Here is a 26,163-nt window from a genome sequence, read left to right as displayed (position 1 = left end):
AAAAAAAAAAAAATGTGACCAAGGATGATGTGGAAAACTACAGCATTAAAAATAATAGCGTAAGTAATCCAAAAGGGACATTAATTTTCACTTGGAAGATGCTCACTGTCACAAACACCAAAATAATGAGTAAACTGGATCTCCTGAGACAATGCCACCTGTCACCTGCTGGGTGCCCTGGGCTCCAGGTGGAACACACCTCTCTCGCTGCCCTAACTTCTGACTCTTGTGGCAGGAGACTCAAGAGGGATATCTCTTCAAGCAATTAGAAACAATCCATTGTGTTATTTAGACACCAACTTCTCCCATTGTTAAGTCACTCAGAACTGGCCGATTTCCGTAACAAGTGAAACTGTCGTTGCTATTGAAAAATAAAAAGAGTAATACAAGGCAACTTCGAGTGCAAAGGATGTTTGAGTTGACGGTATCTCATTGTGCAGCCCTCTAGGGACAGCAGATATGATGGAATACCCATTTATACCCCGACACAGAGACCCGTCCCCTAGGGACGGCTCTGAGGGAAATTTCAGGGCAATGAAACGTATCAAGAATTTCACTCTTCAACTTTATAGCATATTTGAAAATAGGTATAATAGAAATAATTTAAATTCATCTTCGATAATGTTCCATGTTATTACATAAAAGGTGGAAGTTCAAGAGAAGAAACAAAGGTCCTGAGCAATCCAATGAATGATCATTTACTGAAAAGTTAGAAATTAACTCAGGGGATGCCTGCTACAGACTTGGCTTGTTGAAATCTTTTTCTTCTGTGTCCCCTTCCCTCCAAATGGGCTTATCTTAGTGTCTCTTACTATTTTAGGGGTGATACAGGCTCTGCCACTCCAAGCTCCATACCTCAATGCTCACCCATGAAATTCACAAATGTCTTCATCTGTTAGTGTTTTTCAAGAATAGTAGCAGATGTGGACCATGCTGTGAACAATCTTAGCAATATGGATTTTTTAAAGGTTTGCAGTCCCCCGAAAAGAAAACATCTCAGCATAACCATATTCAAACTAGTGTCACATTTGACTAAAACAACACCTACTTCTGACAAGTGGAGCTATATGCCAGAGGTTTGGGGGAAGGGAGGAGAATCAAAACCTGAATGGGAGAGAAAGTCAAAGGAGGGAAAAAAAAAAAGCTTATAAGTACATTATCTTCTCTTGCAGTGGTAACATGGAAATAAAAATTAAAGACACTAAAATGCCCTTGGGGGAAAAATATATGAAAACTTTTAAAAAGGGATATATAATGATTTATACGGCCAAGGCATTTATAAAGAACTTGAAGAAACCTCTCTCCACCCTGACCTTCAAAATATCTAAAAAGAAGTTTAGGACATTAACTCAATTATTTTAACTTTAAAAATACTTCTTCTAAACAAAATGAATAAAACAGAAACTATCAGACCGGATTTAAGAAATCTCAAGGTCACTTCCAGCCGCTATTCATAACTTTGTTGGAATGCTGGTATATCAGAGGGTGTGTTGCTAATCCTTTCTCTCAGGTTCCCTGATAGCAGGCTTCCCTAAATTGAAATGACTCCTTCACAGATTGCGTCTAGTTTCTCCCCTTGCTCTCCCTGAACTGTATTATTAATTTTGTGCTATGCTAGTGACTGTTTATGTTGACAGGCTTCCTGAGGATTGTTGAAGAGCACTGCCCACAACGAATCCCACTTTTTCTCTTCATTGGTGGATTCGTGTAATTTATCATTTTGAGCTATGAGTTAACGCACAGGAGAGATTATTTAAAAGACTATCTGAGACATACCCTGTTTTCCCGAAAATAAGATGTAGCCGGACAATCAGCTCTAATGCGTCTTTTGGAGCAAAAATTAATATAAGACCTGGCATTATATTGTTATGTTATGTTATGTTATATTATATCTTATAGTATAGTAAAATAAGATCTGGTATTATTATATTATATTATACTATACTGTATTATATTATAAAGACCCAGTCTTATATTATAGTAAAATAAGACTAGGTCATATATTAATTTTTGCTCCAAAAGACGCATTAGAGCTGATTGTCTGGCTGGGTCATATTTTCGGGGAAACATGGTTGTATAATATGGATTAACATAGCTAATTCAAATCATTATAATCTTTACCAGAAATTATTTGCTTTTGTGCATAAGTAAAACCAAATGTCCTATGTGTACAATTATTTTGATTTTAAAGGCCATGCTTGTTAGAGAAAGAGCAGATTAGGACTTTGTAGTTTCCTTTAGTGCTCCGTAAGCATCTTGCTTATAGTCATGCCTGTCTATGCATTAAATTGTAGTTATCATAGTTTCTGTATAGGTTTGGAGTTATTTATGTATGTGTATATATATGTATATATATATGTATGTGTGTGTATATATATATATATATATATATATATATATATATATATATATGACTATACAGGGATATGTGTATCTAGATTTTGGTATGCACAGATATAAAAGTAACTTTATAAACCTTGTTGTAATACAAATAATTACAGATAGAATTTAATATCACATGTCTTAAAATCAGGCCCAAAGAGTAGTAGGATTTATTGAAAAGACTACTGAATTAGACATAAAACATGTTTTCTAGTCCCCCCCCTTTATCACAAATTAGGTAAGTCGCTTAGACTTTTAGGCCCCAGTTTCCTTATTTGTACATTGAAAATACAAAAATAATTGTAGATACTTGACTCTTTAAATCATAATAGGGAATCTTCTGCTAGGAAAACTGAGACAGAAATTTCAGCATGTGTGTTTTATTTATTGAACTTCACAGATTAAGAATAGAACTTCCACTTCCAGTAGCAGTGCCAGACAAGACACTCTGCTGGAAACCAATCAGATCCCATATAAAACATTTGGGGTTGTTGCTGGACTCCCTGGAGGTGGGCAAAATAATTTCCAAGTTCTAGCCTCCTCTCTCCCACTCCCCAAATAAAAAGGAACAAGCTGAGTCAACACTGGAGCTTGGAGCAGTGAACAGATAAATGTGATGAGCAAGAAGCAAAGGAGAGAAATGGTGTTATAATCAGGAAAATGCCAATAATGTAAATTCAATGGATACTGAACCTAGGGTCAACAGCAAGGAAGGGGAACTGAACCTGAGATTCTGCATTAAGCCCGGACTCTTGTGGAGAGCTAATGTGGCCCCAGGTTGGTAGTCTCCCCAGCTCCTCGCCAAAACACCCCAAATTTCCATAGGAAAGTATCCTACCATATATCCCGTCAGATTCCCACAATTTATCATCAGGCAAATATTAGTGCACAAAGACCATCAAGCACACAAGGAGGTAAGCCATCTATATTTGAACTGATACAGAGCAGCTGCTTATGAAGTATTTAAGAAATAAAATACAGAATCAAAAGAATGAGCAAGCAACAGAAAGCTCTTAGGAATGACCAGGCAGTTCTGAAGAATAACTAAATGGAATATCTAAATATAAAATATGTAAATGTTGAAAGGAAAAAAAACGTGTTAAAAAGCACATTAGTCACATCTGAAAGAGAATTAATGAACTTGAAGATAGAAATGAATAAATTAACGAAAATACAATCCAGAAAGAAAAACGACTGGAAAATAGAAGAATGATTTAAAATATTGAGGATAAAATGAGAAGGTCTAATAATGTCAAATCAGAGCCACAGAAGGAGAGAGAAAAAACAAAATCAAGGAGTGATAATAGCCGAGAAATTTCCAGAAATGCTGAAAGCTACCACAATTTCACAAAGCACAATATTCCTAAGCAGGATAAATAAAATCAATGCCTAAATATCACAGAGTAGTGACTCTGTAGAGCAACAAAGACACGTTTTTAAGACAGCCAGAAAGACATCACAAAGCAATGATCAGTTTATAGACTACAGACTGCTCAACAGTAATAACAGAAAACAGAAGGCAATGAATTAATGCATTCAGTATTGAAAGGAAATAAGTATTAACTATCAAACTTTAAAGTGAAATACAGACGTTTATAGTTAAACAAAACAGAGTTTATCATCAATAGACACTCACTAAAGGAACTTTGAACCTAAAGTTTATTCCTTAGGAAACAGTATTCTTCATTGACAATTGAATTAATATACAAGTCAATAGCAAAAAGATATTTTTAAAGTTTTCACATCTTTGGAAATAATCATTCCTTTACCAATTATGAAATTATAGTGAAGTTTTTAGATACTTGAATCTAAATTGTAATGAAAATAAAACATAAAAAAAAAAACCCGAATATTTTTGAGGGAAACCTCTCAGCCATAATGCTTATATTAGAAAAGAAAGAACTCTGAAAATGAACTAAGCGCCCATGTTAAGTAGTTAGAAAAGAACAAGAAAATAAATGGGAACAAACAATGAAAATAAGAGCAGAATTCCATGAAAATGGAAACAAAAGTACAACAGAAAGACAATAAAGATAAAAGCTTTTTGAAAAGACTAATAAAATAGACAGTCCTTTGGCAAGACTGATTGAATACAAAAAGAAAGTGCACACAATATAAGAACTAAAAAGGAAATGTAAATAGAGATACAGCTCAGAATAAAAAGAAAATACGATGAACAGTTTCATGCCAATGAATTTAAAAACCTAGATAAAATGAAATAATTCTTAGAAAAATTTAACTTATCAAGACTGACTTAAGAATTACAAAACTTGAATTGTCTTAAAACTATTAAAGCAATTGAATCAATAGCTTAAAATCTTCTTCCTACCAGGAAAGACGAGGCCCATGTAACGTTATAGGTGAAATTACTAAACACACAACAGTTAATTTTTATATTTTTTTATGGAATTATGCAGCAAATAGAAGAAAAATAATGAATACTCCCTAAATCATTCTGCATAACCTGGACACCATAAAGAGACGTGTACAACTTGAGAATAGGAATTACAGGTCAATCTCACTCAAGAACCTCAAAAAAAAATCACCAAATATCACTCAAGAACCTAAACAAAATATTACAAAATACCAAATCCAGTGGGGTTAAACAAAAAAGTTATTTACCATGACCTAATTGGGTTTATCCCAAGAATGCTGGAGTAGTTTAACATTAGAAAATCTAGAATTGTGATCCACCATAATAGAATAAAACAGAAAACCTATATATAATCTCAATAGAAACAGGAAAAGCATTGGATAAAGTTAACCATTGATTCAATTTAAACAGTCTTAGTAAAGTTTGAGTAAGATAGAATTTTCTTTACACGAATGCAAGTATCTACCAAAGCCTCCCTAGATACCAATCTTGATGAAAAGTTAGAAGCATCCCATTTGAAATCAGAAACAGGACAAGTTTGCCACTATCACATTTTGATCCCCAACAAAGCTGGTGGCTCTAGCCAGACAATAAGTTAAGAATAGCAAGTAAAGGCATAAAGATTAGAAAGGAACAAACCCCTCATTAGTTGCAGATACTATGATTAAATATATAGAAAACCACAAACAATCTAAAAACAACTTATAAGTAATAATAAGAGAGTTTAGTAAAGTGGCTGGCTCTAAGACCAATCTACAAAAATCAATTGCCTTTCTAAACAATGTTCATAAACATTTTAAAAATGTAATATAAAAAAGGTACAGTTTATAATTGCAACAAAAGCATAAGGTATCTAGGAATAAATCTAACAAAAGGTTTACAAGATTTTTACAGAGAAAATAATGAAACAATTGAAAGTCATTAGAGAACTAAATAAATAAGATGTACAATGTTTATGGATAGCAATATTTAATATTGTAAAGATATATGTTCTCTTGAGTTGACCTAGAGATTTAAAATCCCAGCAGGATTTTTCATGGAATTGGAAAGTTAAGTTGAAAATTGGTATGGAAGAACAAAGGGCTAAGAAAAACTGAGACTCCTAAAGAATGGAGTATGACAATTTGTCCCAGGTATGAAGACTTTTTTTTTATAAAACTGTAATAATTAAGGCAGTGTAATTTTGGCAGAGAGTTAGATCAGAGGAGGAGCTGGGGAGTGGCTGCAAATGGCTACAAGGTTTCTTTACAGGGTGGTGAGAATACTCTAAAATTAGAAGATGGTGATGATAGCACAACTTTGTAAATATACTAAAAGCTATTGAACTATGTACATACTTTCAATGGGTGACGCTTATGGTATATAAATTATATGTCAATAAAGCTATTAAAAATAAGTGCTCTATAGTAACACAAAACAACAGGGATGAATCTTTAAAAATCTTACGTTGAATGAAAAAAAACAAAACACGTATCCTCCTCCTTATCTGCCAGGGATACATTCCAAGACCCACAGTGGATGCTTGAAATCATGAATAATACCAAACCCCGATATATACTGTGTTTTTTCTATACATGCATACCTATGATAAAGTTTAATTTATAAATTAGACAGTGTAAGAGTTAACAATAACTAATAATAAAAAATACAATAATTACAACAAAATACTGTAATAAAAGTTATATGAATGTACTAAAAGTTTTATATATATATATATATATATATATATATATATATATATATACACAAGTGTATATATATATAGAGGGGGGGGAAGAGAGAGAGGAAAGAAAGAAGCGTGAAAATGAACTAAGCACCTATATGTATCTGGTAACTGATCTAGAACCCATATGGCTACTAAATATCTAATGGTATACAGCACAAATACACTGAACAAAGTGATGATTCACGTCCTGATGGGATGGAGCAACACGGTGTGGGATTTCATCATGCTACTCAAAAGAGCACGCATTTTAAGACTTAGGAATTGTTGAATTCTGGAATTTTCCATTTAATATTTCAGGCTGCAGTTGATTGTGGGTAATTGAAACCTCAGAAAAAGAAACCGTGGATAAGGGTGTACTGCTGTATATAGTATGATATCATTTTTACATAACAAAAAAACAAGCAAAAAGAAGTAATATAGTATTTATGGATATATACATACATGATAAAACTATTTGGAATATTGCAAAGGAAGGATTAACATGCAGGAGACTTGCTCCCTCAGGGGGGAGAGATGGAAATGGAAGAGGGAAGGAAAGTGTTAACTAGATGCCATGTTATTGGTAATTCTTTTATTTCTTGAGTTGAGTGATTACTTACGAGTTTTTATTTTATTATTTATAGTTTACATATTTTCTATTTAACCTTTTAAATGTATCAAATGTTACATTAAACAGATAATTTTAAAGATGCCTTTAAAATGATAATAATGTAGGTATACCAGCACATAGTAAGTCCCTTATAAAGGACAAAACAGATATTCCAGACTTCCCCACATCACCCTCAAAACCAAAGACAGTGCAGCAATATCTACAGAGTTCTGAGGAAAAGAATGCATGACATGAAAATGTTAATCCCAGTCACATTATCTCCCAGGATAAATAGCAAACATGAAAGAACATAAATAAAAATCCATGGGCTTTTCTTTGAATAAAAAACAAACTAATTAAAAACTATTGTATGATGAAATCTAGGCAACCAAGGAGATGAATTAAAGCTAAGAGTGTTGAAGTGGAGAAGCCGCAGCACGAAAAGGTCTTGTGGTGAGTACCAAATCATTTAAGAGAACCAAGAGTAAACAACGGTGTTAATTATGGTTTCAGAACAGATTATTAATGTTACAGTCCCAAGCATTGTAAAGAATAATGTAACTAACAAAAAATGGGGTTAGAAGGAGAGAGGTGGAAGAGAGTGAAATGGTGTCTGTTTTCTCAAATTTCCTAAGGAATTCAATAGATCCTATGCAAAGCTGAAACATAATTTTAAAAAGATATTGACTCTACCTCAGTGTTTGTCACTGGGGAAACTAGTGACATTTGGGGTGGGCATGTCTTTGATATTTGGAAAGTCCTGTGCATTATAAGATGTTTGGCATCCCTGGAGCCCAGGCACTAAATGCCAGGATATCTCAGTTATTGTTACCACCAAAAATGCGTCCAAGAATTTCTAAACACGTCTTCCTAAGGACTTGGCACTGACTTGGACTGACAAACACTGCTCTGACTTCAGGTTTTTCATAGTACTTTTTCTCTTAAATTTAGAGCAATGCTAGAGAATTAACATCTCTTGATTTAAAAGTACAAAGGCATCATTTTACTTGAAATACATTTAATTTCATGTTGGTGTCCCTTCTATCAAATTAAAATAAAAATAAATTTAATACAGAATAAGCCTGCTTATCTAATGCAACATTTCTGTTAACAAAAAGTACTTGTTAAAACAAGGAATCTGAAAAAATATACATAATTTTATTTTTTATTGTGATAAAATATAGATAACAAAGTTTACCAGTTTAACCATTTTAAAGTATACAGTTCTGTGACATTAATATATGCACATTGTTATGCAACTATCACCACTTTCCATCTGCAGAACTTTTTCATCTTCCCCAGCTGCATATTTTAACATAAACCATATAAAGAGTCATTTGCCAATCTTTTGATTTGAGGCCAAGAACTTTTCTTTGAGAGTGGTCCCCTGATTGGAATTCCCCCTGGCTATCTTCTTTGCATTAATTACACCAATAATGAGCTCTCTAGGATTTCCGGTTTCAATTTCTTTAAAATGAAACAAGAACTGAAAGACATTTGGGAAAGAATCTGAGATCAGAATCCTTCTAGATCCCCACCCCCCACCTCCCAGTATTTTATTGTCACCCTCATGTGTAAGTTGAAAGCAAATTTTGAATTACGTTACATCTATCCATCTTCCTAATGCACTCAGCCTAGTCTTTATGGAAACAATTCATTCTTTTTTCATTGGTATTTTATCTGTTTTCATAAAATTTAAGCTATGTGATTTTAAAGATCTGGGTTCAAACATAATTGACTCACGGATAGTATCCAACTGAACTGTAGCGGCATTTAGAGAGCTGTCTGCTTACTGTGAACATTTTACGTGAAAGTTGTCACTTATGAAATGATCTGGCAAGTTGGATATTATATTAAATTTAAAATAGTATGTATATCTGTGATGGTTAATTTTGTATGTCAACTTGACTAGGCTGTGGGGTACCCAGACTTTGGGTTAAACATTCTCTGTGTGTGTGTGTGTGTGTGTGTGTGTGTGTCTGAAATTAACATTTGAATGTGTAGACTGAGTAAAGCAGATTACCCTCCCCAATGTGGGTGGGCCTCATTCAATCAATTGAAGACATGAATAAGACAAAAAGGCTACATCAGGAGGAACTCCTATTGCCTGACTGCTTTGAGCTAGACATTATTTTTTTTCCATTCTTTGGCCTTGAACCGAAACATCAGTTCTTCTTGGGTCTCCAGCCTGTTGGCTTTCAGAGTGGAACTATATACATCGGCTCACCTGGGTCTCTAGATTGCTGGCTGCAAATCTTGGACTTCTTAGTCTCCCAAATCATGTGAGCCAATTGATAGATAGATAGATAGATAGATAGATAGATAGATAGATAGATAGATAGATAGATAGACAGACAGATAATCTCCATTGGTTCTGCTTCTCTGGAGAATCTTGACTAATACAATACCTGACAGTTAAATGCAAGGTGAATCTTGGAACACAAAGAGGACATTATTGGCAAAACTGGTGAAATTCAAACAAAGTCTTGAATTTAGTTAATAGTCATGTACCAGTGTTGGTTTTGTAGTTGTGTTAAATGTAGCGTGGTAATAATGTAAGATGTTAACAGTAAAGGAAACTGGGTGAGGGTTATACGAGAATACTCTGTACTCTTTGCAATGTCTCCATAAACCTAAAATTATTCCAAAACAAAAACTTTCTTTTAAAAAATAGCATGTACCATAGGATCCATTATCTCTCCTTTATTTGTATTTATACATTCATTCACCAAATGTTAATAATCAGTACTTTGGGGAATTACTTCTTTCTTTGAACTGTTCTGTATTGCTTGAATTTTTTTAAAACAATAATAACCATACATAATTATTTCACTAAAACTATAAAATCATTCTTTAAAATACTTGAGTCTGTTTGACAAGGTGACTTCCAGAAATCACCCAGACTTGAAAAGCACTATGATGGTTGATTTGGTGGTAGTTTTTAATAACGTGGTTTTATCTATAACACTTTCCTTGTGGACCCAAAGATGATTTTAAGATTAGGCTCTAAGATTAATACTATGCCACAGAACTAGAAAAAAGAGCAAGTCACGTGAGTAGAAGAATCTGTTGATTCGACCCATACCATAGCTTAATGGTTTATGTCTCTGTGTTAACTTTTGCTTTTTGTCAACTGTAACAGTCACAAGGGAAGGAAAGGTTCTTGGCTGTGGTTCTGTGATTCTGCTCAGTGGAGCCGTGAGGGAATAAAGACCTGTCAGGGATCTAAATCTCCAAGTCAAAGAACTTGCCACTGGGGAACTGGAGGGATTAAAAGGACAGAATGCTAGATATCCTTATACTACTAATAACATCATTCAATGCTTACTCTCTTTACCTTATTTCTCCTCTTTTATCTTTGTTCTCTTTATCCTGTCTCTACTATCTCTCCTGCCGTCCAATTCCTCCCTTCAACGATTATTAGGTATTCATAAATGCTCAAGGGAGTCCTTTCTTTTCTTTTTCTTTACTCCAAGATGGTGAACTCTTTGCAAAGAGGGAAACTACTATCTTCATTTCCGTTCCCCCTCACCTAGCACAGTCCCACCCATCAGTCATGGTGAGGGTTGCTGAATGAATGCCTTGGAGACTGGAAACTGGTGATGTCTATAAGCTTAGCTGCAGCTGTAAATGGAACCTTTAGTTTTCTAGTTCCTTCTTCTTGTAATATATAACTGGAGCCTTATTGCCTTTTTTCTGCACCTTCTGAATGTGCAAACTCAAGGGTCATTATGCTCTTTGAGTGGGGTCAGTTCTTCCCTTTAACTGTGTTTCTAAAAAGTAATCGTCAACAGGTACGTCCTCACTGAACGTCAGGGATAGGTTCTGTGACTTTAAGTGAAATGACAAAACGAAGCCAATTTTACCACAGACTAATGCAGCTCCTGCGGCATCTTATCACGGTTATACTGAAATAGCATTGCATGAAATGATGTTATTCTCGGACGTGCTGTATACCAGTGCTTCTCAAACTTTATCAGGCATCAGAATCACCAGGAGGACTTGTTAAAACCTGGAATTCTGGGCCTGACTGCCAGTTTCTCGTACAGTAGGTCTGGGGTAGCGTGTTTCTAACAAGTTCCCAGGCGAGGATGCTATTCTGATGCTGCTGGTCCAGAGACCACACTTTGACAATCACTCATCTGTACACCACAGAAGTACTACTCACCAGTAATTCTCTAACCCCCTCTGCCAGGGAGAAAAGAAGGAGATAGAAGTGTTCACTGACGAGAACTTAACCGTGACATACAAGTAACAGGAGGAATATGCATGTTTTGTTTTAAACCCTAAAAGGAGAAAGGTTTTTTTCCTTTATAATCGTCATTCTCTAATTCAAATCATTCCACAGACAATAAGTAAAGTTAAAACTGCCAACAGTGAAAAGACTATGGATATTTCTATCAGAAGATAAAAAGGTTTATTATAGTGTGCACATATTAAAGATATTGCCATGTGAGGCATCTCCAGAAATACTTGCCATAGAACTGAAATAGAAATGATTATATGAGTAAATTATCACCCACACTCCTTGCCTGCATCATTTCATACCACAAGCCTTTTCTCTTTTCAAGGAATAATGGTTTTTACATTTTACTTTGTGACGGCGCTCTAATTGCTCAATGTAATAGGGGCATTATGCTACAAAGTTAAAAAGATTCCAAGTGAAAAGATAAGTCAAATACAGTAATCTCATCTAGCCAATGATTCTTTAGAGTGTGCTCCTCTTTTTCTCCCAGCTGTCTCCCGATTCTGAACTCTCACAGAGTGTGATTAAAACTGAATATGATGGGAGGGAGCCTGGAGCCAAAAGAGCAAAAAATAAAATAAAATAAAAACAAAAAATAAAATAAACTGAATATGATGGCAGAAAAGAGCTAAAAGGGATCCTGGACTTCATCTAGTCCAGACATCTGCAACAATGACCCACTGGCCAAAGCTGGCCTCCTGCCTGTTTTTGTGTAAGTAAAATATTACTGGGAAACAGGCATGCCTGTTTGTTAGTGCGTATTTCTAGGGCAGCTTTCACACTACAATGACAAAGTTAGGTGGTGGCAACATGCCATGTGATCCAAAGCCGAAATATTTACCATGTCACCCTTTACCAAAAAAGTCTGCTGACCTCTCTCTCTAGTCCAACCTGCTCATTTGACAGTTGAGAAAAATAATCCCACGAGAGAGAAAGAGGTAGCTCAGGGTTACACGTGCCGACACAGAACTGGAGAGCACCAGGCACTGTCCTCAGGGGTTCCCAAAAGAGCCTTGGTCCCCAAAAGGCACAGCCATCCTTCATGTATAAGTAGAGAAGGGGATATTGCAGTAAGTTTGCATCTCATTACAATTTTCAAAGAGCCCTCCATATGACAAACCCAAAAAGAACAGTGTGACAGAAGTGTGCTTTGATGTTCGTCCAAAATGAATAAATGGCGTTATTTTTTCACACGTGTACGAAACATAAGAGCAGCCTAACATTGGGGGCCTGGTTCTAATCATGAAAAAGTCCTTTTTCATTAATGAGAGGAGCATAAGGATCATCTTGTCTTACAGAAAATACACTAATGTTGTTTCATGTAATGTGCTTCACAGTATCCAGAGTTTTCAGAGCTGGTGACTGACCGTGTGAGTTCTTATTGTCTCAAGTTATTAGATTCACCAACGTGACTAAACTATGTGGGTGAGTGTGAGAGTGTGTTTACATAAGTGTTTTTATGTCCTTCATATATCTGTGTCTAAAACATCATGATACAATGGTGTTAGGTGTCATTGGTCCCCCAATCTCTTATTTGTACATTCAGGAAAATGTGTCTCTTCTGCAAATGAACCCACGTTGTATGGTTTCAGATAAGTGCACAGAGCTGTACAATGAATACAACAGGATTTGGAAGGTGAAATAAAACTGGCACCCAGGCAGTCTGCATACAGAGCCCACATATCTCCATGATTAATTCTGCTTCAGTGAAGCCATAAATCCCACACGGGCAGGGCCGTAACTTGTAGCTCTAGAGCCTAACACAGGGTTGACACATAGTAGGGCTACAAGCAATGACCATCATTTATTGTTCACTCATCAGTATCTCCTCTAGGCCAAGAACCCACTGTGCTGAGCTTGATTCATAAAGAGAATAAGAGCACCTCACTGTCTGATGGGGGAGGCCAGCATCTAAAGACAAACAGTACAGTATCTCTGCCAGCTCTACCATGGAGAGAGCACTGAAGACACATGTGAGCAGAGCCCTGAAAGATCGGTAGGGGCTTGCCATGCAGATACACACATCCCAGGGAAATGAACTCTATTTTAATGTTACCTCCTTGGGAGATTTTCTTGACTCATTAGTCTTATTTAGAGATCTGTCCTTTGTGTTCCTAACGCCAACATCTATCATAGAACTTTTCTCTATGCTTGGCCTTCAGTAGGTATTCTGCAAGTGAATGAATAAGTGAGTGAGTTAGTGAACATACAGAAGGCACAGGTGTGAACCACTACGGCCTATGCAGGGAACCATTTACAGGGCTAGAAGACAGGGCATGGGGGAGGGGGCAGGCCTAGGGGAAGAAAAGGCTGGAGAGGTGGGTCAGGGTAAGATTATGGAGGACCCCATATATCACAGTAGGAATTCAGATGGTATTCCTTATTTCAGTAACTCCTTGTGGGCCCCTACCATGCATCAGCCCTGTGTTAGGCTCTGGAACTATAAGCCATGGCCCTGCCCGTGTGGAGTTTACTGCTTCACTGAAGCAGAATTAACCATGGAGATGTGTGGGCTCTGGGTGCAGACTGCCTGGGTGCCAGTTTTAACTTACCCTTCAATAGCTATGTGGTCTTCAGTTTCTCAGTGCTTCAGTTTCCTTATAGGTGTAACACTAGAGTAATACTAGAACCTACCGCATACTTGTTAGGATGATTCAAATGAGATAACGTAGATAAAACTGCCTTGCACATAGGAAGTACTCAATAAATATTAGGCACACTTACTGGGGAAAAGAGACGTTGAACAAAGAACGTGAAGTATGTTGGAGAGCTACGGAAGGTGAGGCCCAGAGTGCAATGAGAATATGATGGTGGTGGATGGTGGTGAGCATGGGGCAGCCAGCACAAGCTGGAGAGTCAAGGAAGGCCTGTCTAGGGGAAGAATGGGTGGAAAGATGTTCTACGATGAGGGACACTCTGTGAAAAGGGCAGAGTCCGCTGTGAGAGTGAAGTAAGAAGAACACCAGTCTGGCTATAGCTTATGTACTGAGAGGAGCAAGGAGAGAAGAGTGGCTGGAATTGAGGCTGGAGAAGTGGGCAGAAGCCAGCTCATGGGGGGTGTTATAAACTATGCTGAGATTTTTGTCTTTGTCTCAAGATAGTGGGAACCACTGAAGGGATTAAGGGAGTAACAAAACCTGAATTGTGTTTTTAAAAGATGGAGAAAAGTAGACACACTCAAGAGAATAGGAATTGAGTTAATTGCTGATTGACTGGATATAAGATATGAGAGAAAGGAAAATGTAAGATGTCTCCTAGATTTCTGGATTGAGTTGTTGAATGGATAGGGTACCATATACTCAGATAGGAATGTGAGAAGCAGACTTTCAAGGTCAAAAGATGACAGCAGTAAAAATTGAAGTGCCAGCATGGATTGTGATGGAGTTCAGTGTATAAGTGAGCATAGGAACCTGGGTGTAGAGAGATTGCCAAAGAAAGTATATAAAGTGAGACGACAACCAAGATGAATCCGAAGAGGAACCCGAAGGAAACTGAACAGAAGAGATCAAAGAGATCAGTCAAAAACTAGGAGATGCTGATATCACAGAAACTAAGGGTGGAGAAAAGAGGATATAGTCAACATTATCAAATATTGTCTCATTTTTAATCAGAACTAAAAATGGTCACTGGATTTGGCAATTAGGATATTTCTGAATAGGGTTATCTGAAACTCTCCTAGACCCTGAACACATTGATTTTTGGAGATCCCATCACATATTATAGCAAACATAAAATGTACCAAATTCCACATTAAATTTATCTCTTAAAAAAATTAGGAAATTACAGTTTTTTTCCCCTTTGAAATTAGTACTAATTAAAATTAGTTTTAATTTTTGTATTTAAACCAGTTGATTTTCCTGTATATGTGCTGCCGAAGCGAGCACCGTTGACTTTTCTGTAGATCTCAAACATTTGATCAGTTCTTGGAAACCCAGAGGATCTAGGATTCAATCAATGATGACCACATTCAGAGAAGGCTACACTGGGTTATAGAGTGAATGACAAGGCGAGAACAATAAATATGGCCTCTTATTAACTAGGAAAGAAAGGGAGAGAGAGCCAAAGAAGGGAATGAAGTCCAAGGAGGGTATGACTTATTTAAGCTTAGAGCTTTTCACACAGTTGGAAAGAAAAATAATAGGAGAGAGAAAAAAAAAAGGTTGGTTCATGATGCAGGAGAGACTAGGATCTTTTGATCAGAACACTACTGGAGCAGACCAGAAGGGCTCCAGAACGTAAGTAGGACTCGCCTTCTTAAAAGTCCCTCTTCCTCTGGGTCCAGATGGAAGGAAAGAAGGATAAGTGAGCAGATAGATTTTCACACCCTATAGCTATTATTAATAATAAAAATGTTACACTCAAGACTTTCAAATAACTCTAATACCATCATTCGGCATTGTTCTTCTAAAGATCAGAAACCAAGAGTGACACAGGGAGGTTACAGCAGTTAACAGCTCTGTGTTTCGTACCTCATCCCAAAGTCCTCTGTGATGTAGATGGCTATGTAGATGCCTGTTGGGGTTTGGCTCTGGTTCTTTTATGAGCCAAGACGAGGGAAGTACTGTAGGAGTAAAATGCCCACGCGTGTCAAGCAAATTGACTTGTCAAAAGCACCATCTGATAGATTAGTTGATTCACACAGAGAAGGCAGGAGGTATACAGAAAGTGCATTAACTCTTTGGGGCCACTGGGGCAACGGGAGTAAATCATTGCTACAGTACTAAACGGTACCCCTAATGGGCCCAAAGTCTCAGATGGTCCCCGGTGGTCATTTGCCCTCTGAGATTCGGAGTGATTACAAGTGCTTTACAAGCACTAGATCAGTGCCCCAATTCCCACTTTACAGATAAGGAAACTGAAGTTTATCCTCAGCCACTTGGCCAGTTAATGACAGAGCTTAGCTTAGCTATTAGCCAGCTAAAGTGGTTAGCCAATAATTGGCACTGCTTCCCAGGGATCATCACAGTAAATGTTTGTCATCAAAATGTAACTGTTCAGCGTGAAATACTCCACAATTTTTTTTTCTCATGGAGTAGACAAATGGTTCCAGTAAGATGGAATCGAACGGTCTTTTGCAAAAACGTTTTAGTCGTGGCATTTTGTTGTTGTTAGATGGTGGCCAGTTGCCGCAATAGAAATGAAAACTCAGTTAATAAAGGAGATAGGAAGTTGTTTCATAATAGAAGTGGCGAGTAGGCCCCAAGTTTTACGAGTGTGTTTATCAGGCTCATGCACTGAATAAACTGGATCATCTTTGAAGGTGTTGCTTGACAAGCTATGGCTGTTTCAGAGCTATGGGAGATCCTTGACTCAAGGGCACTTATTTTACAAACGAAAAAAATGGCCCCAGAGTGACCGAGCCAGACTTTAAGCTTACAAAGTGAGAAAGCCCAGTTACTTGAAGGCCACAAGAAGTAGGGGCCATGGACCAAGTCTAGAGGCCACTTTTAGAGAGATGGAGAAAGACAGCATTGCGCGTGGTCATTATTATAACTCAGGTTTATTGTAAAAAAAAAAGGTAAAAGTTCTTTACAAAACATACATTCAGTTACTAGGCCTTCTCCCTTTTCAAGGAAATGACAAAGCATGGGGGGGGGGAGAATGCAAGAAAAATTAGTCATCAAATAATAAGTATGTAAAATTTGATTCAAGAAAGTTCCATTCTAGGACTTATGTACACACCTCTACATTTCAAAGCTGACTTGCATGATCATGGGCTTCCAGGAATTTAGTGACCAGATGCCCAATTGTGAAATTTCTAGAAGGAGAAAAATAAAAGCTGCAACAATAAATTGTGCTCTGTGAGCACAATTGAATATTATGTTTATGATGTTTCTAGTATATTATGAATGTGTTATTGTAAAGCTCACATAGAAGGCAGTGGCCTGTATAATTTTCGCCTAACATGGTAGCTGTTTGATCAGTGGACCAAGAATGATAGGGCAGCTTAGGGTTCTGGGGTTGCCAGGAATGGGATATTGCATGGTTTTGTTTTGTCTTGTCTTTGGTGATTAGAGTTAGGAGCTAAGTGCCAAAATAGCCCATTTTAATCAAGAGCAGGACTTCCCTGTGATGTCTTGGCTGAGATCAGTGAGTTTTGTAAACACAGAAAAAGCAGACTTGAGTAAAGGCAGAAGGGTGGACCGAAAAGGACATTTAGTTTTCTCGTCTAAACAAGAAATGCATGCGATTATTTATCAAAATAAATATAAGGGTCACATAATTACAATCGCATTAATCTCTTTGGGGACTTGGGACTTCTCTAATATCTATAAATTAAGAATTATTATTATTAATGAATTCATTAATGAATAATAATCCCTTGCAATTCATATGTCATCTTACAAGTTACAAAGTGCTTTCACCTATTATGACTCGGATGTTTATGTGGACAGGGCAAGTGTTATTATCTCCATTTAACAGATGAGCAAGTTGAAGCTGCAACTGGTCCAGGGCTCTTTCCGTAGACAACTCTAAGGTCCTGTTAGCAGTCCCTCTGTGATGAATAATTACTTCTTCATTCAAGTAAGGGCTGAGCCTTTAAGCATGACTGTCACTTAATATAAATGTTGACTCAAGATTTACCCATCCTGCCCTGGACACATACGAAGAGTGCCACCGACATGTCTTTATGAAATTCGAGTAGGCTACCTTTTCCTAGCAATAAGGATTTAAATAAGTTAAGAGAGTATAGATTAAACATATGTTTTCAGTTGATGGTAAGAATGTAGAGAGGATCCTAATTAACAAATTTATGAGTGGCTCTTCCCACTCTGCTGGATGCCCAGTTATCAATGCCAATCAGTTTTGGACACTGGCCACAATATTTATCTGTTTCTCCAAAAGCCATTTTCATTTATACTCAAGTTAAGTTTACCCAAGTGGTACAGTGCACTTTTGCCAGGATGGTGGAGGTTCTGAATGCCTCCAGACTAGTGCCCCCTAAGAACCTGTAAACTATTCTTTGCATGTCAGCTGTTGTACTCCTTTGACCTCCCCTATTTTCATATGGTACATTACTCAACAAGAGAGTTTTTCTTTCTGTTCCGCCAAACGCAGGTGCACAGTCATTCCATGAGAGCTCTCATAATCGTCCATGTAAATTACCCGCAAGGTCCAAGGTCTGAAAAAATTAGTTTTTCAGAAAGACAGTGAAAAACCACAGTATTTGTACTTTTTTTTTTTTTTCAGTCTTCTGAAAAAGTCTTCTTCCTGCCTGTAGCAACCTCACAAATGGCACCAGTCACTGTGGGAAGGAGTTTTTAGCTAGGGTAGGTTTGTAGAAAAAAAATTTTTTTCCCAAACCACGAGTAATGAAATGAAATATATTGGCTCACTTTGCTTTCTGAAAAAAATCCCACCAAATTCCTTTTTTAAATATATATATTTACTTTTAAAATCTTCCTAGATACTTAAGAATTCTTGGACTCTCTGTCTTCTCAAGCATTATTCTTTTCTTCTGCAGCCATTTTCTATAAAATATACTCATCTCACACCAAGAACACCAAACTGAAATACTCAGGTGGAAAAAAGTTTTCTTTCTTCCTCAGTTACATTTATGTGCATAGATGCTAACTAGGGTAGAATTAATGGACTATGAACCTTTATACATTATAGAAAATTTGGGCTTATTAAAATATACAGTGTCTTTAGCCTTAATCCAGTGTTGCTGTAACCAGAAGTCCTAAGGATATATAAAAGACCTATGTGCAAACCAGACCCCAATAATAATAGTTTATCCTGTCGCTCTTTTAAAGTGTCAAAAATTATGTCACATCTCATAAAAGAAAAAAATATGTGATTTTCATGCAAACTAAGAATTTCATTAATAATTCAGATTTCACTCACCATCAAATATAAGATAAATTTGAACTTATTGTCTCTCAATAAATATAAACTTTCATCAATATGAATTATTGCTCTATTCAAAATTTGCAAAATCATTAAATAAAAATACAAAGAGGAACACACATTTTCTTCACATGACTCCTTTTATTCTTAAGCTTTGTTCAAAGCTTGAGCAAACACTATGAAAGACAAAAAAAGAAAAATCCTTCTCTGCTCTTCCGTTTAACTTAGTTTCTAAGTCAAATTTTATAATCACATTTAGGGTCACTGAACTTTTAATGTTTACATTTTATAGAAAGAAAAAAGTATTATAATTGGTATCCTTTGTACTCCGAATAAGGCATAGTAGAGCCTTAAATTGCTTGCAATAATAATTAGATAAGAAGGAAATAAAACATCCTTTTATGTTAGACAGTATTGTGTTGGCTAAACTCAGCTAACTGGGTGGGGCACTTCTCAGGATGTTAGATAAGTAACCTGTGTTGTAAGAGACAAGTGAACTGAAACACCATCTTCAAGTTCAGACAGCCTCTAGTCCCAATGGGCTTTGTAGAAAAGAAGAATTTTGTGCCATAAACATGGGCCGTTTGTCCAAATTCTTCCTTCTTAAATATAGCTTCTGGTCAACCCCCTTTACTTTCTATTGATCAGGCCATTGGGAGAAATAAAAGGATTTTTTGCAAAGTATTGTCCTTCAAGCAGACTGCATTCTGTATATGAAAATACATAACTCTCATACCCTTTCCTAAGAGCCACCAGCCATCTTCCCTCACCAGTCTTTGCTTGGAGCTCAGCCCCATGTTCCTTTTATTCATGGGACTGGTTTCTTATCCATTTGAGATTGTGCCAACTTGCTTTCTTCAGCAGATTGTTGCTGCAAATAAATGGCATGATTTGTAATAATAATGGTGATGCTAATGAATCTTAAAACACCTTCCTAATCCCAGGGAACTCTCTTGTGATGTTAAGGCTGTGGACTACATGGTTGGCTAACAGTGAGAATGACTGAAAACAAGGTGATAAATTACTATGCAGATTGCTGATGGCCTATGATTGTCTCAAAAGGAGGACATTTCATAACAGACCAATCCTATTTAAACACACATACTCGTCTGTGGAATATTGTAGACATCCAGGACTGTATCTGTACAGTTTTGACAATAACTTGCTCCATAAAATACAGACACCAAACAAATTGGACAAACATTTCTGAGGTCAAGGGTCACGGGAGGTGAGAATTAAGGTTGTTTTAGCTCTTCTTTGAATGTCGCATTGTTCCTGGATCTGTAAGCATAACTTTAGAGACTCCACCAATATAAACACAAAACTACCTAGTTATGAGCCTGTGTTTACACAGTCCGGATCAAAAGCACAGACACTCAACGAGGGTTCATTTGCATTTGCTGCCAAAATGTCCTGATTCTTCTTTTGAAAAGTAGCGTAGCAATAATTCATATTTTGATGCCATTTATTCTCAAGGTTAATGTATATTTACAAATTTTATAAAAGGCCTCGTATTCTTTACCATGTTGCCAGTACTTTCTTTCCTTTTGAGTAGCATTGTTCTTTTCTAAGGCACTGATTGTGTGGCAGATCATCGGATCATTGCAGGGAGCACAGATGAAAAGCCTGTTATTCCAAAGGATTAAATTACAATTCTTAGTGAACCATGGCCAAGCTATTTTTTTTCAATCCCGGGGAGGATTGGAAATAGGAAATGTTATGCCTTGAAAAGGGGTGGGAACAGTTGAGTGGATGAGAAAGAATAATCGTCCTAGTAAATGTTATTAAATTCTCCTCAAGTAAAATCATGAAGCAAATAAAAGATGATAAAGCCTGGAAAATATCCAAATGATCAGGCTGAGTTTGCAAGAACTAATAATACCATGGGATGGAGTTTTATTGAATTAGAAAAAGGAATAAGGAAAAGGACCTAATAGGTCTAGCACATATATGTGAATACACAAAAACAATTAAGATGCCAGCTTCACTTCAGCATCTTTGGTGTTCAAGGAATATGGGGGCAGAGGACTAAGATTTGCAAATCACTGATCACTTGCATATGTGCTCTCTTGGGAAGGAGGATAAAATGCAATGGGAAGACAAAATGAAAGGGAGTCTCTACCAAGGGTGCTTGGGGCAGCATAAGCAAGCACTTTCTTAAAAGTCTGACCTTCTAAAACCAGGCGGAGAAATCCGTGCTGTTTGAGATTCCAAACACCAGGGAGGTATGTAACCTGTGAGGGAATGGGATAAATACACTTGGGAAAGAAAACACTGTACAGAGAAGAGATGTTTTGCAATTCAATTCTAAAACATAATGCAGGGGCCGGCCCGGTGGCTCAGGCTGTTAGAGCTCTGTGCTCCTAACTCCGAAGGCTGCCGGTTCGATTCCCACATGGGCCAGTGGGCTCTCAACCACAAGGTTGCCAGTTCGATTCCGAGTCCCACAAGGGATGATGGGCAGTGACCCCTGCAACGAGCAACGGCAAATGGACCCGGAGCTGAGCTGCGCCCTCCACAACTAAGACTGAAAGGACAACTTGAAGCTGAACAGCACCCTCCACAACTAAGATTGAAAGGACAACAACTTGATTTGGAAAAAAATACACACTGCTCCCCAATAAAGTCCTCTTCTCCTTCCCCAATAAAAAAATCTTTAAAAAAAACATATTAATGTATGTGGAAGGAGATAGAGGACTTACGTGCAGTGGTATAGAGAGCCTGAAGGAGAAAAGAAAATGACAATTCAGCTGTGTGCTGTCATTGTAACAGGGAGTCTATAGGATGCCATTGTGGTTTCTGCTAGTGTGTCACTATAAGAATAACACCCCATGAAAGACTGTAATAAAAAGTTCAAAAATATGCAGAGGGTTTCCCATGTTTCGTCACATATCAAGTATGATGGTAGGTACTTGGGATAAAAAGAAGGATGAGATGCAATCTGTGCTCATTAAGAGTTCACAGTATTTTGGAGAAAAAAAGAGACATTCAAGCAGATGATCCCAGTAAAAACAAAACAACAAAATGGAGCAAATGCAACAAAGATACATAGTACAAAGGACGCTGAAGAGTTACAACTTGCTTTGCCTGGAAAGGGGGTAGTCAAGAAATGCTTTGCAAAGGGGGTAATGTTTGAATTGGCTCTCGAAGGATGAGTAAGAGTTCTCTAGGCACAAAGAAAATAGATGCAAAGAATAAGGTGCAGACAGTGCGATGAGTTCAGGGTGGGTGAGCTGGAGGAAGCCAGCAGATGAGGTTGGAGGTTGGTGGAGTCAGACGAGGAAGGGCTTTCTGTACTGTGCTGAGGGGTTTGGCCTTAACCATGTAAGTGAAATAGAGCATTGCTAGCTTTAAAACAGGGAAATGACTTGATCTAATACGTATCTCAGAACGGAAACTTTGGCTATAATGGTTAGGAAAGTCAAGTCTGCAGGTGGCAGTCAGGAGGTCATTGTAATGGCCAGAGAATGGAGATAAGAGGATGGATTCCATGGATATTTCAGAGATGGTATGAATAGAGCTAGCAGATATTAGGGGTGAGGACAAGGGAAAAGTTTAAGGGGACCTCGATTCTTATGATGGTGATGCCATTAATTGAGGTAGAGAGTACTGTGAAAGGAATGCACCATTTATGCCTATAGCAGGGTGAGGTGGAGGGTCAAGGGTGGGATTTCAAATCTGTTCTTAAAATCCTTGTATAGTGGAGGTGACTGCAATTCACAGAGAATCAGCCAGAAATATATCCTCCCTCTGCCCTACCCTACTATGTTCTTGATGAGACTCAAAAAACAGAAAGCATTCCATTGGCATTTTACTGAATTTTCACAAAACAATATTTTAAAAGACAGGCACATTCAAGTGTGTGACATACCAACTGTTATTGCAATAGAAGTCACCAACGACATGCTTACTTGTCTCACTAAGTTCACTGTCTTGGTGCAGACCTCAGAACAAATGAAGTTCCCTCTCATTACTTAGAGTGGTATCCTGAGAATACCAGGTAACTTGTTTAAAAACTACACACACACACACACACACACACACACACACACACACACACAGAGGGTGCCAAAAAATATATACACATTTTAAGAAAGGAAAAAACTGTATTAAAATTACGCTGATGGTAACCACTTTGAGCACCTCTTGTAATTGCAGAAGTCAAACGTAACGTATTCATTCATCTTTTCTTATCGGTATATATTGAGTATTACAATTTTAATACAGTTTTTTCCTTTCTTAAAATGTGTATACATTTTTTTGGAACCCTATGTGTGTGTGTGTGTGTGTGTGTGTGTGTGTGTGTGTGTATTTTTTATTTTTTAACAATTTCCAACAGCTTATCTTTGTAAGAGATAAGGAAATCAGGATACTATGCAACCAATAAGAAGTCACAAAGATAAATTGGCTCCTGAGACTGACGTAAGGTGATAATTGTCATCTAAGCCCTGAATTTTAATTTTAATTTTGGTGTCCATCAAAACAGCCTTGTTTTTGTCCTTGAATAAATATGATGAATTTGAAATGTGTACTAAAAATATTCTTATCTATTTTATATATTCTGTTTTATATATTATGATTCTTCATAAGATTCCTTCTAAAAGGGGATTCTACTTCTAAAAAAGTTTTCTGAAAAACAGAATGTAGCTGTATTATACTACACCTATTTCCACTGACTTTTACTTTGAGATTGTTAAGCAAGTCTTCAATTTGTTAGATGCCTTTAAAATTATAAAACCATCCTTTCACTCTATTCACACACATGCATATTTTTCTCCCTGCTCCCCATTTCTCCCCGAGCTTGGTATTTATATCAGGCAGTAACAGCAACAATCTGATTTGGCAGGATAATAATAATCAACCAAAATGTGTCTCCCCTGTTTTTCATTTTGCTTGATTATGACATTAAAATACAAGAATGGGTAAATTATTTTGAAGTCTGGGCTTTGAAAACACCTGTTTACGGATGTGGACGTGTGTGAGTTTGAGTTTTTCCATTTAACAATAATAGCGGTATACTCTGTCTTTTCCCACACTTTCAATGCAAAAACAGCAGCCTGGATATATCCTGGCAAAATACATTCACATGTTACGGTAGAAGCTAAAGTTTTCATGGAAGAATAAAAAAAATGTACATTAATATAATATACACTTATTAGTTTCTACAATCTTATATAAGCCACAATCAACTCCTCTGTCATATATAACTTTTTAATGTGTTACTTGAACTTCATCAACAGCTTCTTGATTGGGTCTCAAGCACTAATCAGGCCCCCCACAAGTACTAACAGAGGTTTAAACATCTTATATCCATCATGAAGAGTGGGATCATAATGACTAATCACATTAGCATAGTTTAAAAATGTAGAACATGAATAGCTTTTCCCCCGAGATTTACAGTAAAAACATATGCACAATAAGACTGCAATGATTCATTACACCATTGGCTTGTTTATATTATAACATATTTATGTGCCCAGCAGAATGAAACCATAAAAGCTCCATTAATGAGTAGAGGAAGGAGGTTTTTTTTTTTTAACTGAATTACATGAATTCAGGATGAATATACGTGTGTGTGTGTGTGTGTGTGTGTGTATACACACATATGTGTGTATATATATGTATATATATATGTGTGTGTGTATATATATACATATATACACACATATCTCAAGGATGGGAAATTGTTATCTTCTTATGTCCTCTTAGGACATTACAAAGCCCAATCTCACTATAGTTTTTTTGTTTGTTTGTTTGTTTTAGTAATCTACATTTTGTACTTTCCACTATGAGCCAGTTTCTAGCCAAACAAGAGCTGCAGGTGAAATCACTGCATATCACAGAAGCACAACATTAAGGGGGAAACAAAACAAAACAAACCACCTTTTTGCATCTTGCCACCCAAATGGATATAAATTCACCAGCTCCCTCTTTGGACTTTGGGGTGTCTGCTTTAGTACTGAATTGGTTTCTAAATATGAGGTACCAAACCAGACCCTGAGCATGGTACTTTAGATGCAACTATGAAAAACGACAAACACAGTCCTGCCTTCACAGGGCTTACCATCCAGTGAGGAAAACAGAAAAGGAACTAGACATCTAAGTTACAGTATCAAGCTAAGCAGGAATTCGCCAGGTGAAAGGACATGAGAGTATAGACAAAAGTACTCCAGCCAAAGAAGAGTAGTTTATGTGGAATGTTTAAGGAACTGAGAATAGTTCATTATCAGATAATTATCAAATAAATGATGACTTCACACATCTATAGATTGCAAGGGAAAGTGGCAAAAGATGAAGTTAGACAGGGTCCCAGGTTTTTTCAATTATCAGATATTCAGGGGCCAGGGATCTCAGTGCACTAGACAGACATGGCATTTGCCCTCAGGGAGCTTATGATAAGGGAAGCATAAAAACATAATCAACATAATCATGTCAAATCGTGATCAATAAAGAAAAAAAGGTGCTAGGAGACGATAACAGGAAGAACCTACTTTAGATGGAATCAGGGGTGACATCTCTGAAGAGGTGAGATTTGAAGAATGAGAAAGGGTCAGATCGTGAAGAGCCTGGTGAACTCACTAGCGAGCTGGGGTTTTATCTTGACGATTATCCATGTTTTAAGGTTTTAAGCAGGGAAGAGATGTGATTGACTTGCATTCTTGAGGGCTAATCATTCTGATGGCTATGGGAAATAGAGATCAATGAGGCAGGAGGCAGGGAGATCAGTCGGATGGCTTTTCCAGTAACCTGGATGAGAGACAATTTCCTCGTGCTGGGATATCTTAGTAATGGTGCTATTAGGCAGTGGCAATATTAAATGGATGCTAGCCCCAGCAGTGAGCAGGGTCTGTGGGCCTCTGCTGGGCCAGGCCAGATGGGACAGCTGGATCCCAGAGATGGGGCCAGAATGATGGGGATGTTAGCCAGCAGCCTCTTTACAATCAGTGTGGAAGTATTTCAATATTTTAGCAACAGATGCAGCTGTACCAGCCTGG

General features: G+C 37.1%; 1 protein-coding gene across 3 annotated transcripts in view; it reads left to right on the top strand.

Moving 5' to 3' along the window:
- GLCCI1 (glucocorticoid induced 1) overlaps positions 1–26,163 on the top strand; it is a 157,363-nt gene that overhangs the window by 1,888 nt on the left and 129,312 nt on the right. The window contains exons 1-2 of one of the 3 annotated variants that reach the window (XM_081079961.1): positions 5,768–5,889; positions 7,456–7,524. The exons of 1 other annotated variant lie outside the window; for it this stretch is intronic. The gene's annotated coding sequence lies outside the window, so the exon portion shown is untranslated. Of the gene's footprint in view, positions 1–5,767; positions 5,890–7,455; positions 7,525–26,163 lie in introns of those variants that run through there. One more of the 3 variants, XM_081079959.1, reaches the window with a different exon arrangement.

Source organism: Rhinolophus hipposideros, assembly GCF_964194185.1.
Source record: "Rhinolophus hipposideros genome assembly, chromosome: 18".
Taxonomy (NCBI): domain Eukaryota; kingdom Metazoa; phylum Chordata; class Mammalia; order Chiroptera; family Rhinolophidae; genus Rhinolophus; species Rhinolophus hipposideros.
This window is presented reverse-complemented; position numbering and strand designations above follow the sequence as displayed.